This window comes from Meleagris gallopavo, chromosome 1 (genome assembly GCF_000146605.3).
Source record: "Meleagris gallopavo isolate NT-WF06-2002-E0010 breed Aviagen turkey brand Nicholas breeding stock chromosome 1, Turkey_5.1, whole genome shotgun sequence".
Classification (NCBI taxonomy): Eukaryota; Metazoa; Chordata; class Aves; order Galliformes; family Phasianidae; genus Meleagris; species Meleagris gallopavo.
The window spans coordinates 135,519,905-135,527,041 of NC_015011.2; the positions used below are offsets into that span (position 1 = coordinate 135,519,905).

The following is a 7,137-nucleotide window of genomic DNA, read 5'->3' on the forward strand; positions in this document are numbered from 1 at the left end:
TTAAGCCTTTGATAACTGTGCTACTAGCTGAAAGAACATAAAGATCTCAAGTAACTGCAGAACTCATTGCTTTATTATTTCCATTTATTTTTTATTTGTGCAAACTGTTTAGCTCTGTTCCAAACACAGTGTTGCATTTGTTGAATATATAGCTTGTTACAGCTTCTGTATAAAAAACAAACTTTGTTTAAATCAATATTCAAAATCCTGTGAGATTCAGAGCAATTTTCCCTGGACATGAATTATTTCTTCATGCATTAAAATCAAGAAGAGAGAGCGAAGAAGAAAAATCCCTATAAAATTCCCCCTGGAGAACTTATAATTTGGGGGGGAAAAAAAGGAAGTTTGTATTCTACATAGAGAAGGAAGGAGCCTGGAAAGCATGTGATCTTCTTGTGTCAGTGCCCCTCCAGTTGTTTTACAGTTTCTCCATAACCAGTTGGATCCATTCTCTAAATATACAATGGTGCGTGGTGGTGTATGATCCATCTTCTGCAGCAAAAGAGAAACATCATTTCTGGAAGGATACAGATTCCAAAGGATGCTCCCTTGCTGGAGCTGGTAAATGGTCCAATTCCACTTTTAAGGAAATAGCAGCAGTGGATGGTGTCTCTAGGTTTCCATTTGTTATTTCAGAAAGTTATTAATGACAGGAAGCAGCGATACTTGCCTTTCACTCTTGAAATATTTCAAGATGGAAGATGTTCAAGAGACTTATTTTTAAGCTGGTTTGAGCAAATGGAGTGCAGTTATAGAGGCATGAGAGTGGCTGATGGCATTTTTTTCCTAGCTGGTTTGGAAAACAAGCCAAACTCTAAGCTAAACTTCTGAGCAGCTTTAGTGTCAAGAACAGCAAGTTGGAATTGGTGCAGGGGACACCATCCATGAAAGATCTGCCTTCTCCTGGCTCAGTCTCATCTGTTTTTTATTGCTAGAGTTCTCTGAGTTTGAAATCTCAGGTGGAGCATTTTTGATGGAAGTCTGTCTGTCCCCTGAGTGTGCCCTCTTGCTATGCAGATTTATATGATATATATAGCCTAGGAAGTTGCACCAAAGAAAACATGATGCTACCTTTAGCTTATTATTCAATTTGATGGAAGGGATTATTCTTGTCAGGAGAATTTGCAGGCAGAAGTTACGACAGATGAAATTGATCTGCAGTGATGTCTTTTGGGAAGAAAAAAAAAAAAGATAATATGAAATTTCATACTTTATGTTTAAAACATTACTTTTCCTTTCCTTTGCACTGGAAAGTAGGAGAAAAGTCAGATTCGGAGTGGCTTTTGAATGTTTTGTCAGTCCTTACTCATGTAACACTTAGAACTCATTTGTGAGAATTTGCTTGAGAATGTACTCCAGTGTTTGACTCCATACCAACTGGTTCAATAATCCTATTTTGGAGAAATACATGACCAGGAGATATAAATGTATGTGCTGAAGTGTAATGGTGTTATGGTAACCATTACTGGTTCAGACAGTTGTATGGGTTTGGATGGAACAAAAGGATGAGAAAAAAATATGAGTTTGAATTGCAAGGGCTACATTCAATTTCAACCTTTTTTTTAATGCTTTCCCCTCCCTGCCCCTCCCTCCCCCCCCTTTTATTTTTGCAGACTTTGTCTCATTTCCTAGTATATATTTGCAAGGTTAAATAGCTAGACCAAGTTATTTTGGTGGTGTTACTTCTTCACAGCAGCATGAAGCTGTGACATTCAATCCACAGCAGTGGAGCCAAATAGCGTTTGAGGATCTCTGCGTACATTATTTATGTCAGACATCAAAGCGGGAGGCTCACATTTAGGTCTCACCTCAGCCTTATGATCAAATTTAAAGGCAGTGGCAATGCTGTTGTGAGTTACGCATCAACTGTAAATTGTTTACAAAACATACCTGAATGTTAAACCACCTCAGATCGTTGCGGTGTGATTAGATGGTGAATGTAATTTACGTGCCGAGCAGCAGAGAAGTTCTTCCTTGTGCTAACAAGCATGCATTAAAGCTGGCTCTTGCTGGCTTCCTTCCCTTAATATCCTTTGCTTCTGAAGTTATTGTTTGATACACTTCTCCATCCCAAATTAGTGCAGGTAGTGCTGATTTAGCGCTATTTAGTGTTGATGTAGTAGCTGCACATGTTTCTTCTGACCGCCATATGCGGTGAGAAGCTTTTCCTTTCTGAACTGAACAATTATAGACTTGTTTTGCTGTTAAACTGAATATGCAAATAATTATGAGGAAAATAGGCAGCGCTCCCAGTAAAGCCTCTGGTTTCCAAGTTTCATCCAATTAGTACAGAAGGAAGCTTTCTCACACAGCTTTTATCATGGCCTGTTTCACTGATCAGCTTTGTAGGCAGAGAAGGGACTGAACACTTCAGATCAGAAAGCAAATATAGAGCCAATCCATTGCAGTAATCACTGATTAATGCAATGTAAGCTTATAAATACCTTCATGTTCAGTCATGGCAGGTAATATGTTGGAAATAAATAGAGATCTTCAGTATTTTGGAAGTGCCCTACAAAATCCAAGCCAAACAACGAGAAGCTTATTTTGCTTAATTTAAAAAGAGATTTTATCTTACCTACGCTGTTTCCCTTTTGTAGCTGTATCTGATAAGGAGATGGAATATGCCCGCTGGAAACTTGCTGAATGATGCTGAAGCAATGATTGTAGTGCCGTCTTTCAAAATATATTTGACATAAATGCAGAAACTCTCCATTGGGAGCTTAGGAAATATCAGCAGAGAAATCAGGCAATCCTCAGCCCACAGTCCTTATAATGTTTTCTGACCTAGTTACCATGCTTAATAGCAAGAATATCCCATTGCTTTGTTGGAAGCGAGGGATTTATCACAAGGCCACTCATTAACAGAGGTCTGGCCTCTGCTGACAAGGGTCATTTTCACACTGGACTCCAAAAAACTGCAGGAGAAATTAAGAGAGGTCTAACCCAAAAGATGCTAAATGACAGCAGTATGCAACCACTAGAATTCTATGAAATCCAACATGCCAGCGACTCTCTTGTTTCTCCTCTCCAAGCAGATGTGGTGTGACTCTGAGTATATACCTTGGCTTTTATATGTTTATACATCATCAGGATTCAAGGCCTCTAGAAGATCCTGTTTGCTAATCTGCTTGTTGTCTGACTGCCAGTTCATCAGAGCATACTTTGCAGAGTTACTTGGCTAAAAGGAAAAGCGCCGAGAATGGCAATGGCAGCACACAGGACTACAAAAGCTAAGGAAAAATGCACAATTTATCGGAGCTCACAGAGAGAAAGGCAAAGTGCTGAGCCAAATAACCATCTCCATAGCCCATCTCCAGCAGGTAACTGCAGTTTTAATCTGCAAAAAAGGTGGACCTCCACCCTTCTCCTGGTGCCAGATAACAGCATCAGAGCAAACCTTTTAGTCTGGGTAGGTGAAACTTCACTAAGCCAAGTGGGTAGATCTTCAGCAAGAATTTTGCAGGAATTGTTCGTTTTCCATGAGGTTTCTTTCAAAAGGAGCATTTGGGGAACTTGATGCTGATGGCTGAGAGTGGCAGGAGCAAAACTGGGGTGAAACAGCGGTGATACAGAAACCTACAGCCCAAATGGATATAATATAAATATGTGATCAGGAGGGCTGAAAGGGTGCAGATGCTGACTGTAAGGCAAACGGTGACATTTATTGATTGTAACATTTATTGACTGCAACATATATTGGCAGATCATTAAATGGCCTCTATCACCTTGGCGCTTCAATACCAACTGCATGCAAAATACACATCATCAACAAATCATACTGTAGGACTAAAAATAAAAACCCTATAAACTCACGTGGTATGATGCAAAAATAGCCCAGGGAGGTTTTACATGCCTGGTGAAGCCGACAGCTGCTCGTGCTGAGCTGTGCTGCGTGGGGCCAGCAGCACAACCCCTGCACCCAAAAACAGTGAGGGATCAGCAGAGGGTAACACTTGCACTGCCAGATAGAGATGGTGATTTACCATGCAAACCTGGACTGATCCAGGTTTATGACTGTATCAAACATTCCCAGTATGCTGAGGAATCACACAGTTGTAAATCAGGATCCCTTCCAAAAGTCTACAGCTATTCAACCCCATCAAATGACCAGGTTTCGTCTTCTTTCTACCTGCTGTTTGCACTGCACTCAAAGTGTGGAAGGGTTACCACACCATGAACAAGCACAAGCTGGCAGAGGTCTGTGGCAATCTTAGATAAGACTGAAAAGCATCTGTAGAAAAGGACCCTGCAAAAGACACGCAAGGGCCACTGTGCATAGCTTCTGGCCCAGAGGTCCTATAGCTCAGAGATTTTCTTCCATTAACCCAGTTCACTAAGTGAATTCTCCATGCAGTGCTGAACGAATGTCATTAGCATTCCCTCTGAGAGGAGGAAGGGCTTAGAGTGTGGTTCTGCATGTTTGACCTGCACAGAACACTACCCACCATGACGAATACTTGGCCCAGTCTGATTCTGGTAGAGACAGGGCTGGGTGAGCCCAATCCCTGCTGCAGCCAAGTCACAGATCTGCTTTAACCACTCATCGTATGCCCTTCTAAAAACAGCTGGGCTACCTTCCCCACTGTTTCTTAACAGCATTGAAGGATTTTACAGACAGAAGGATTTTTTTTTTCCCCTGAATTCTAGCATTAATGTAATCAGAATCTGCTTATATCCATTTATTTTTGTGATAGCACTGTCCTTAAGCTCACATGGCTTCTGTCTACCTGCAATATTTACTCACAGTGGTCCTATCCCCTTCTCCAGGCTTTCTTTTGCCAGATGGAATGAGCCAAGCTCTCAGATCACTGCCACGCTTCTAAGGAGTCTGTTCCAGTGTGATTTCAGTTTTCCTGAACACAGCTGTCCAAGTCTCTATGCTGCAGTCTAAATGAGATTTTACCAATGACTCTGCAAAACACTTACCCTTCCTCTGCCCCAGTTCCCCATCAGGCGTATCTTAGAATCCTCTTTTTGTGGATGGTCACATCAGTGCTCTGTGATCAATGTTTGCAGCCAAAGTTTTAGGGCTCGTTCCTTACCGATGTCACAGATTCATCAGCTCGATAGAGCAGTGACAGCTGCTCCCAGCCAAGATCTTCCCCTGCAGCTCATAGGACGCAGACCGTGCTGGGACCTGGAGGCACTGCCAACTTTCCTGCCCCCAGGACCTTACCCAGGGGAACTACCGATTCACTGCCACCCAGTCTGCAGCATTATGAAGGTGCTTACTGCATCCCGTGCTAACAGAACACAGGGTAAATGGTAGTAAATACACATGAAAAATAATCTGAGAATCTTGAATCCTGTTTAATTGAAATTCAGGACCTTTTCAATCATTTGTAGCTGCTTTGATTCCTAGCCGTCTTGTTCTCATTCTTCATTTCTTTCCTGGTCTTCATTAAGTGTGAATAAAATACTTCAAAAATGCCAATCAAAATAGATTTCTTTCTGCAGAGGGAGCCCCGCGTGACTCTGTTGTCCTTCTCCATTTCTCCCTTCCCCAGCTCTAACCTTCATCTATCACACGTGATGTAGACCAGGCGAGGACCGTGCTTCTATATTCATCTCTGCCTCAAGCAGAATGCTCATTATTGGTTTCTGAGAGAATAAAGAACACAACAGATCAATGCCATTATCTCAAGCTGCACTTAGAAGACAAATGTGGTGCAGCTGTTGCACTGATGGTCTCAGGAGTACAGAAGCAGGGCTACATTTGGGGCTGTGGCAAAATAGCCAGAGGGCTCTGAGGGCACTTCCATCCAAAGAACACAGTCAGGGTAGAAGTTACAAACTCTCCAAGGATATAATGCTAAGAGTTGTCTTCACTGACCTGAAAAATGAAGCAGATGTTAACAGAACTTTCAAAAGTGATCTGACCCGGTGACAGCATTTCTGCTTCGGCATGGCTCTAATAGCACCTGCCGTGAGGTAGCACAGCGACTGGGCTGTAGGCTTGAGGGCTTTAAGTAGTGCCAGGGGAGGCTCAGGTTGGGTGTTAGGAAAGAAGGAGCTCCTCAGGAGTTGTGAGGCACTGGCACAGACTGCCCAGGGAAGGGGTGGAGTCACTGTCTCTGGAGGTGTTCAAGAACCGTGTGATGTGGCACTGAGGGACATGGGCATGGTGGGGGTGGACTGGGGTTTGGACTAGTGGTCTTTTCTGACTTCAGTGATTCTATGATTCTATGAAATTGTAGCTGGGGAAGGTTTGAGTATTTTGGAGGAGAGTGCCCGCTATCCCCAGAGTATGTCTGGCTGGCTGGGTGTGACTTGTGGCACCAGCCATGGGGTTTTGCCTCCAGTGGTATTCCTCTGCGAGGGGAGGGATCTCTGCCTTCTGCAAACATGTTTTAGAGATACATCTTGTTTTGTTTTGTTTTGTTTTGTTTTGTTTTGTTTTGTTTTGTTTTGTTGGTTGCTTGTTTAAATAGATGAAGTGGGTCCAGAGGAGGGTCATGAAGATGGAAGAGCTTATTCAGTCTGGAGGAGGCTACTGGGAGACCTCATTGTGACCTTCCAGTACTTGAAGTGACCTTACAAACGAGGAGGGGACCTTTTTACACATTCTGACATTGACAGGACGGTGGGGGGGAGGAGTTGGGGGAGGGAGGATTCTTTACTTTGAGGGCAGTGAAGTGCTGGCACAGTTGCCCAGAGAAGCTGTGGTGCCCCATCCGTGGAGATGCTCAAGGCTGGGTTGGATGGGGCCCTGGGCAGCCTGAACTGGTGAGGGACAGCCCTGCCCATGGCATGGGGTTGGAATGAGGTGATCTTTAAGGACTCTTCCAACCCAAGCCATCCTGAGATTCTGTGATCTGTGTGTTTATTGTGAAGTACTGCTCTGTAGGGATGAGACTTTTTCTCAGGAGGATGTAAACTTCCATAGGGTGAATCTCTCTGTGATAGTTACCTGCTGCTTGGGAGCTTTGGTTTCTGGTCAGACCGATGTTCAACCAGTTTCCTCCCCACTGAGATCCTGACCTTGGTTTGGCACAGGGAGAACTGTACATCTATCTAGAGCACCTCCTCACTGCTCCAGAGGCTGACAGACGAGGTAGTAACAGCCATAAGAGCCCCGTCCAACCTGGCCTTGGATCCCTTCAGGGATGGGGCGCGCACAGCCTCTCTAGGCAA

At 43.6% G+C, this 7,137-nt stretch overlaps 1 long non-coding RNA gene across 2 annotated transcripts; it reads right to left on the minus strand.

Moving 5' to 3' along the window:
* Positions 1–1,071: 1,071 nt before the first annotated feature.
* Positions 1,072–6,407, minus strand: LOC104917403. 2 transcript variants are annotated; one of them, XR_004162493.1, is made up of 3 exons: positions 4,930–6,407; positions 2,579–3,579; positions 1,072–1,167 (listed from the first exon to the last, which is right to left on the minus strand). It is a non-coding gene; the product is annotated as an uncharacterized LOC104917403 (long non-coding RNA). The 2 variants fall into 2 exon arrangements; XR_002109543.2 differs by having other exon boundaries at positions 1,072–3,579.
* Positions 6,408–7,137: the final 730 nt, after the last annotated feature.